The sequence below is a fragment of the Antedon mediterranea genome, chromosome 1 (genome assembly GCF_964355755.1).
Source record: "Antedon mediterranea chromosome 1, ecAntMedi1.1, whole genome shotgun sequence".
NCBI lineage: Eukaryota > Metazoa > Echinodermata > Crinoidea > Comatulida > Antedonidae > Antedon > Antedon mediterranea.
In genome coordinates, this window is record NC_092670.1 from 28,406,403 (window position 1) to 28,413,591 (window position 7,189).

At 33.1% G+C, this 7,189-nt stretch overlaps 1 long non-coding RNA gene across 1 annotated transcript; it reads right to left on the bottom strand.

Moving 5' to 3' along the window:
* Positions 1–665: 665 nt before the first annotated feature.
* LOC140048667 (uncharacterized) lies at positions 666–1,719 on the bottom strand. The gene is made up of 3 exons (XR_011845110.1): positions 1,667–1,719; positions 890–1,086; positions 666–698 (listed from the first exon to the last, which is right to left on the bottom strand). It is a non-coding gene; the product is annotated as an uncharacterized lncRNA (long non-coding RNA).
* Between the last annotated feature and the right edge of the window lie 5,470 nt (positions 1,720–7,189).

Sequence of the window (7,189 nt, forward strand, 5' to 3'; positions counted from 1 at the left end):
ACCATTTTTGTACATAGAGTTCCAGTTTCAAATCTCTTGGTTCATAGTAGTTCGCTATATAAAATATATAAAAGAAATATGGCATTCATTTTTATAGTATTGCATGTTTTAGACATAATTTTAAAGGTATATAATGTAGGACTGACCAAGTCTTTGACCTCTTGTTCTTTTAGATTTATTATGTGGCCAGTCTCTGCAATCTTACTATGCTGTTTTGTCACAAGTGACACTGAGAGTTCATTTCTTAAATGCTCAAGATTCTCTTCTAAAGACTGGATTTTATTCATTGTACTTTGTAGCATGTCGATGTGCTGCAGCTTCTGATTTTCTCTTTCTCCTAGATGATCACCTGAGATTAAACAATATTGGTCAACCAAATAAATGTCAATCTGCATAAAAAATGAGCATCAACATTATTATATTTTCAAAATGTTAACAACTATTTCTTGTAGCAGATAATGATAATATATGGATAATTCATAGGAAAATAAGTTCCAGCCAAAGGTTTGCTTTATTATGCATAAAAATAGGATAAACAATTTTGAAATTCTATGCTCAAATGGACAATGTATATTTAAAGAGCAACTTGACCAATTGAGTTATTATGTAATGTCAATGTAAAGTTGAAACAACATTTGAATTTACCAGTCAAGATGTCAGCATCCTGTCGCATGTTGAATATTATAACATATTGACACCTGGAAAAATAGTTGATTGAGGAAATATTTAATAAAGAAAAGAGGTATATTTATAAATTACTGTAACAATTGTTTGTTTCGACAGTTATTTTATACTAACATTGTTCTTTAATATGAAGTACAAACACACATTTCATTGTTTGGAGTGTGTATTAAACTTTCTAAAGAGGTGGTTATGATTATTTACCTACCCTGTTTAATTCAATGTCTACCAGGTATGGCCTAACAACACTGTGCGATATTATTTTGCTTCTTTTTTTTTCACTGCCATGGTCTACAAAAAACTTGTAGTCATGATTGTAGGCCTTGAGATGTCTACAGGCTTGAGGAACATTGTTGGTTCTGATGTCATCTTGATTACAAAAACAATAGATGCAACTGTACTTTCCTTTAAAAATAAATCAATTTTTTAATCTACAGTACTTCAGTTTTGTGTCCAAACAAATCCAAACAAGAGAGCTAATAGTCAAAATATTAAAACATTATTATACAAATGTATTACTATTAAGGCCTAGCCTAGGCTGTGACTGTCACTCAGTCACACCAGCTAGCCTAAAAATGCACCAGGAAAGCAATAATTATTATTATAAACACATGCCATTAATTTTTTGGTAACAGTTATAATGATTAAATTTAGGATTAGGGTAATTAAAGGTTTAACTATTACGAATTTTCTATGTTTCGGCCTAGCTTTATTCTAGGCCCACATTACCGTCACGGTCATCGCGGGCGTCAACGCACTTTCTAAGCCTATCGCCAAACCGTTTTCTCGCCGACAACAATAACAATGTATAAAGGGGTTGCAAAATATGCGAGTTTTACTAAAAACTGAACCAGGCTATATTAACAAAACTAGTATTATTTTGTTTATATAATAATGATGGACTATATTCTAGTTCGTTCTTTTTCTAAAAAAATTAATTATATCCACAAAAAAAGTAAAGAATACAATGATATTTTCTACTTACGATTGTTTACCATTTCTTTACACAGTTTATCTTGACTTCCTGGTTTATGTGCTGGAGATTATTTCAGTAAATTGGACAATATCGTGGTTTATTTATTAATTTATAGTAAAGAAACAATAAAATATTTATTTTTTAATTGAACATACACTTTTTTTAATCATTTAGTTTTGTATAAAATGTTTTACTACATAAAAACTCACGATAGCGAAATTTAATTTGGCGTTCGCGAAATAATGGTTTGTAAACAAAAATTATATGTCCGCGCGACTCGGGAGAGCCTCGTCTGCTAACACTGAGGGCGCTTGACTTTTTCTGATATCTTAACACTAGTTGAAACAGCTGTGCGCGAAATCCGTCATCTCGATTTCATATCTCAATTCACAACGGACATACGCCATGTGAGTGGAAAAGCTAATGCAGCAGCTGATGCATTGTCGCGAATCGAACTTAATACTTTCAGTCACAACACAACTAACATTGTTGATTTTAGTCTTATTGCTGCTGCACAAAAGAATGACGATGAATTGCACAAGCTACTTGAATCACCGTCTTCACTACAATTTCAAAACTTTCCAATTCCAACTTCTGACTCTACAATTCTTTGTGATATTTCCAAAGGCAATCCACGTCCATATATCCCACAAGAATTCAGACGCATAATATTTGACACTCTACATTCGCTATCACATCCTGGTATACGAGCAACACAACGTTTAATTACTGACCGTTTCGTATGGCCAGCAATCAATCATGATGTACGACGATGGTCTCAAACATGCATTCAATGTCAACGTTCCAAAGTACACCGGCACACCGTTTCGCCACTCTCTACTTTTTCTACACCTGACGCCCGTTTTGACCATGTACATATAGATATTGTTGGACCTCTCCCTCCGTCAAATGGTTTTTCTTATTTACTCACTTTTATCGATCGTTTTACTCGATGGCCCGAAGCCGTACCTATTCCGGATATCACAGCCGATACTGTCGCACACGCATTTGTCAATCGATGGATCGCTTCATTCGGAATACCTTCAACCATTACAACAGATCGAGGAAGACAATTTGAATCTGCATTATTTCATTCACTCGCCAACTTACTAGGAACTAAGCACATTCATACAACTGCATACCATCCTATTGCGAACGGACTTGTAGAACGTTTTCATCGACATTTGAAGGGTTCTCTCAAAGCACATAATGATCACACTAAATGGACAGAACATTTACCTATAGTACTTTTAGACATTCGTACAGCCCTTAAGGCTGATCTAGGTCATAGTGCTGCTGAACTTGTTTATGGCACTACTTTAAGATTACCTGGACAATTCTTTAATTCAAACTCTGAACATTGTGATTATTCTAATTATATTGATAGATTGCGTGATAATATGAGTAAACTACGTCCCACACCTACCCGCACCAACTCTAACCGTAAATCCTATATCAATCAAGAAATATTTAATTGTACCCATGTTTTTGTGCGAAGGGACTCTGTTCGAAAACCCTTACAACGTCCATATGATGGTCCATTTAAGGTATTAAGTCGAACAGACAAACACTTTGTTCTCGATCTAAATGGTCGACAGGACACAGTCAGTATTGATCGCCTAAAGGTAGCTCATTTGGATACTGATATATTTAAAAGCCAAGAGCAAACCCTCACTCCCAAGCTACAAGCATCACCCCTAGTCAAACCAACCAACCCGTCACCCATTTTGGCAACCCCTCCCCGTACTACTCGTTCTGGTAGACATGTTCATTTCCCTCAACGTTTTGTCTCGTTCTATCATTAATTCTTTCACTGGAAGGGGGCTCCTGTAGCAGACCTACCACATAGCTTTTAAACAATTCAACATTTACTTTTAATTTGATTATTTATACATCCTCTATATATCTCTTTATTTAACCTCACATTGACAGGTTACCTTCCTGTTACCTTCACTTTTCTAGCTAATGGATTTTAAGAATGTTAATGACTCTAACAGAAAACCACATTAATTCTCTTAATCCTAATTGGTCAGATGAGATGGGCCAAGCCCAATATTACCATGCACTGACCACATTATTAACACACTCTTTTCTCAACCAGCATCTTAGCTACACCGTTTATTGCTCTGTCTTATCAAATATTGTATATTGTATATTTTATCTATTTATTGAGAATCCTCACTTGATTCACTTGGAATAAATTGCATAGTTTACTGTATACATTTAGTAGTTGTTTTGTTTTACCGTTGCGCCGACAATTACTAAAGTGTAAAACGTCTCCAAATGCGATTTGAAGCTATTCTAAGCACTTTGGTGTTTTTATGTAAACAAGTTTTTTCGAAAATCACAAAATGGTGTAAAACGTCTCCAAATGCGATTTGAAGCTATTCTAAGCAATTTGGTGTTTTTATGTTAACAATTTTTTTCGAAAATCACAAATTGGTCTAAAACGTCTCCAAATGCGATTTGAAGCTATTTTAAGCACTTTGGTGTTTTTGTGTTAACAACTTTTTTAGAAAATCACAAAATGGTCTAAAACGTCTCCAAATGCGATTTGAAGCAATTCTAAGCACTTTGGTGTTTTTATGGTAACGAGTTTTTTTGAATATTGTAATGTAACGATATACTTTTATATTTAAGAAATCGACCTTTGTACCGGAATTCAAATAGGTTCACAAATTTGACCCAGAAAGTCCAGAGGAGAGTTTGTCCAGATGTTTTAATGACCATTTAGTTTATAATAGAATCCCTAAAGAAAACACTTAGCTTAACTTTGTGACTTTTCCCATCGTTAAACCAGGAGTGACTGACACTATTTAAGTACAGATTTGACAGTGTCATCCATCACAGAAATACCTTATTATACCGTTAATCACTCCCACTTAAACACCCCTGGATCAACTTAGGACCAATCGTTACCCTCACAGATGATGTAATGACATTATGCAAATGAACTGAGCCAATATACTCCTAAGTTTCAGAAGGGCCAAGACACACCTTACAGCCATTTCACGGAGCACACACCTCACAGCCACTTCTTCAGAAGCAGACCTACACACACTTCACACCTCACTGACAGCATCATTGATTGTCCGTTCCTTATCTATACTTATAGTTGTATATTGTACTGAAGTATTATACTGAATAAATAATATATGTGTTACGACAGGCAAGCGAGTCAGAGTCTTCATTAGTACCTCAACAGCAACATTATATTACATGGTGGAAGACCCAAATTTCATAAGGAACGGAGTGAGAAAACAAGAAATAAACACTTAACAAGACAACAAGACGAAGACAAAGACAAAAATAACCATATTTGTTTGAAAGGAGAGAAATTTACTTTGACTCAAAAGACAAGCTGAAATTATATTTGAATGAGATCGAGACAAGCAGAAATTTTATCAAATTATTACCATTGGATGAAGACAAAGAAGATAATCGAGGAAGACACAAAAGACAAGCTGAAATTATATTTGAATGAAATCGAGACAAGCAGAAATTTTATGAAATTATAACCATTGGATAAAGACAAAGAAGATAATCGAGGAAGACCCAAGAAGAATCAAAACAGAAGCAAGCGGACAAGAACTGTTTCGTTTAGAGACTTTCAACTTCACGCCGTTTTTTTTCGATCGTTTTTTTAACATTTACTTTTTTGAACATTGATGAACACCTTTCGCATTTTTTTGAATTCGTTGTTTGAAAATTTGAACATTGATGAGCACTTTAACATTTCTTTAATTCGTTGTTTGAACATTTAGACATTTTTGAACACTTTTTGCATTCCTTTAATTCATTTTTAATTGGATCCGAAGCATTTGGGGTAAGTCAAAGCCATTTTGATTTTTGATTTGTAACCTTGATTGAAAAGTGAGAGTTTACATATATATACACTAAAATTGTTTTTTAAATTGTTAAAATAATTGTTGAATAAACCCGCCGATAATAATAATGAGAAAATTAAGAACACCGTTAACGTAGTAAATGACGAAAACAATGTTTAATTTATCGACGAACATGATAGGACACCAACCCAATTGCAATCAGATACCCTTACACATCCAACTAAAGTAGAACCCCTTAACTTGCAACCTTACATTGACTGTGTAGAGAATAACATGGGATTAGCAGCCCCATTCCAAATGAAAGAAGAACAAATTAAGGAACAAACTAATCTAATTATGACAGCACCTAATGATTCAAATATGACATTAAACCGAGGTAGATTTAAAGCAGGACATTTCCAAGTTTTAGTTTCGTATTCTAAACCGACTTCAGCCAAACGCAACACCGATAAAACAAAACACGAATCTAATGATCGCAAATTTTGGTGGAATATTGACAGATATAACGATACAGAGAAATTGATTAAAGAGATCATTAATGATAAACAGATACCGATAAGTGGATCGCCAAAACGATTCATAAAACGTTTGTATAATGCAACAAGTTACTGATTTAATTTTTTTTGCAAGGAATTTTTTTTAATTACGACATTTGCTAAATGATAGCATAGTCTACGTATTTTTGATGAGATTTGTTTAATAATGATGTGATTTCAGTTAAAAGAGAATTGAATTTATGTTTAAGTATTGATTTTGTAACGAGTTTTTTGATAAAGATTAATTTTGAATTTTGATGATCGATATATTGAGATATTGAAAAGCCCGACAATCATTTTGTAACAAATATTTTGTTTAACCTTTGAGTCGTTAATCTCAAGCATTAATTAATTGATATACAATAACAGGAGATTTTCTTAGTACTTTTAATTGTAAATTTTTTGACATTGAGTACAAAAGTCGAATTTGTCGACCGATTGAAATCGTAATTACCTGTAAATATAAATGCTTAAATCGATAAAGTTGTGACGATAATGATATATTGTGGATAAGTTTGTGTCAACGGGACACACACATTTGTTTCTTTTAAAGTTTTAAGTGATTGAGTTTGATATTTTGATTTAGGCTAATCAGCCACAGTTTCTTGAATTTTATGTTTTGATTTGATTGATTTATGTTTGAAGACCATTAGAACGCGATGAGTTGTCGCACGATTTGATGTATGTTCAATGTAACATACTATTTTTAAGTTTTGTATTTTTATTTTCAACTGATTTATGTTTGATTTACGCGAATTTTATACCAAATTCATTTTTAATTTCATTTTTTTTAAGAGAGAGAAGAGAGAGAGTGAAAGTGATAAGGTTACACTTCAGAGTCAATGGTTTTGGCTAACTCAATTTTGCTTATATGTATAATAATGTTTTTTTCTTTTATATAACTTTAATTTTGCATGCCACTATTATAACCATTTTTATATTTTAAATAGATTTTTAAAAAAAAGGGAAACAGAGGGATGTAATATAACGATATACTTTTATATTTAAGAAATCGACCTTTGTATCGGAATTCAAATAGGTTCACAAACTTGACCCAGAAAGTCCAGAGGAGAGTTTGTCCAGATGTTTTAATGACCATTTAGTTTATAATAGAATCCCTAAAGAAAACACTTAGCTTAACTTTGTGA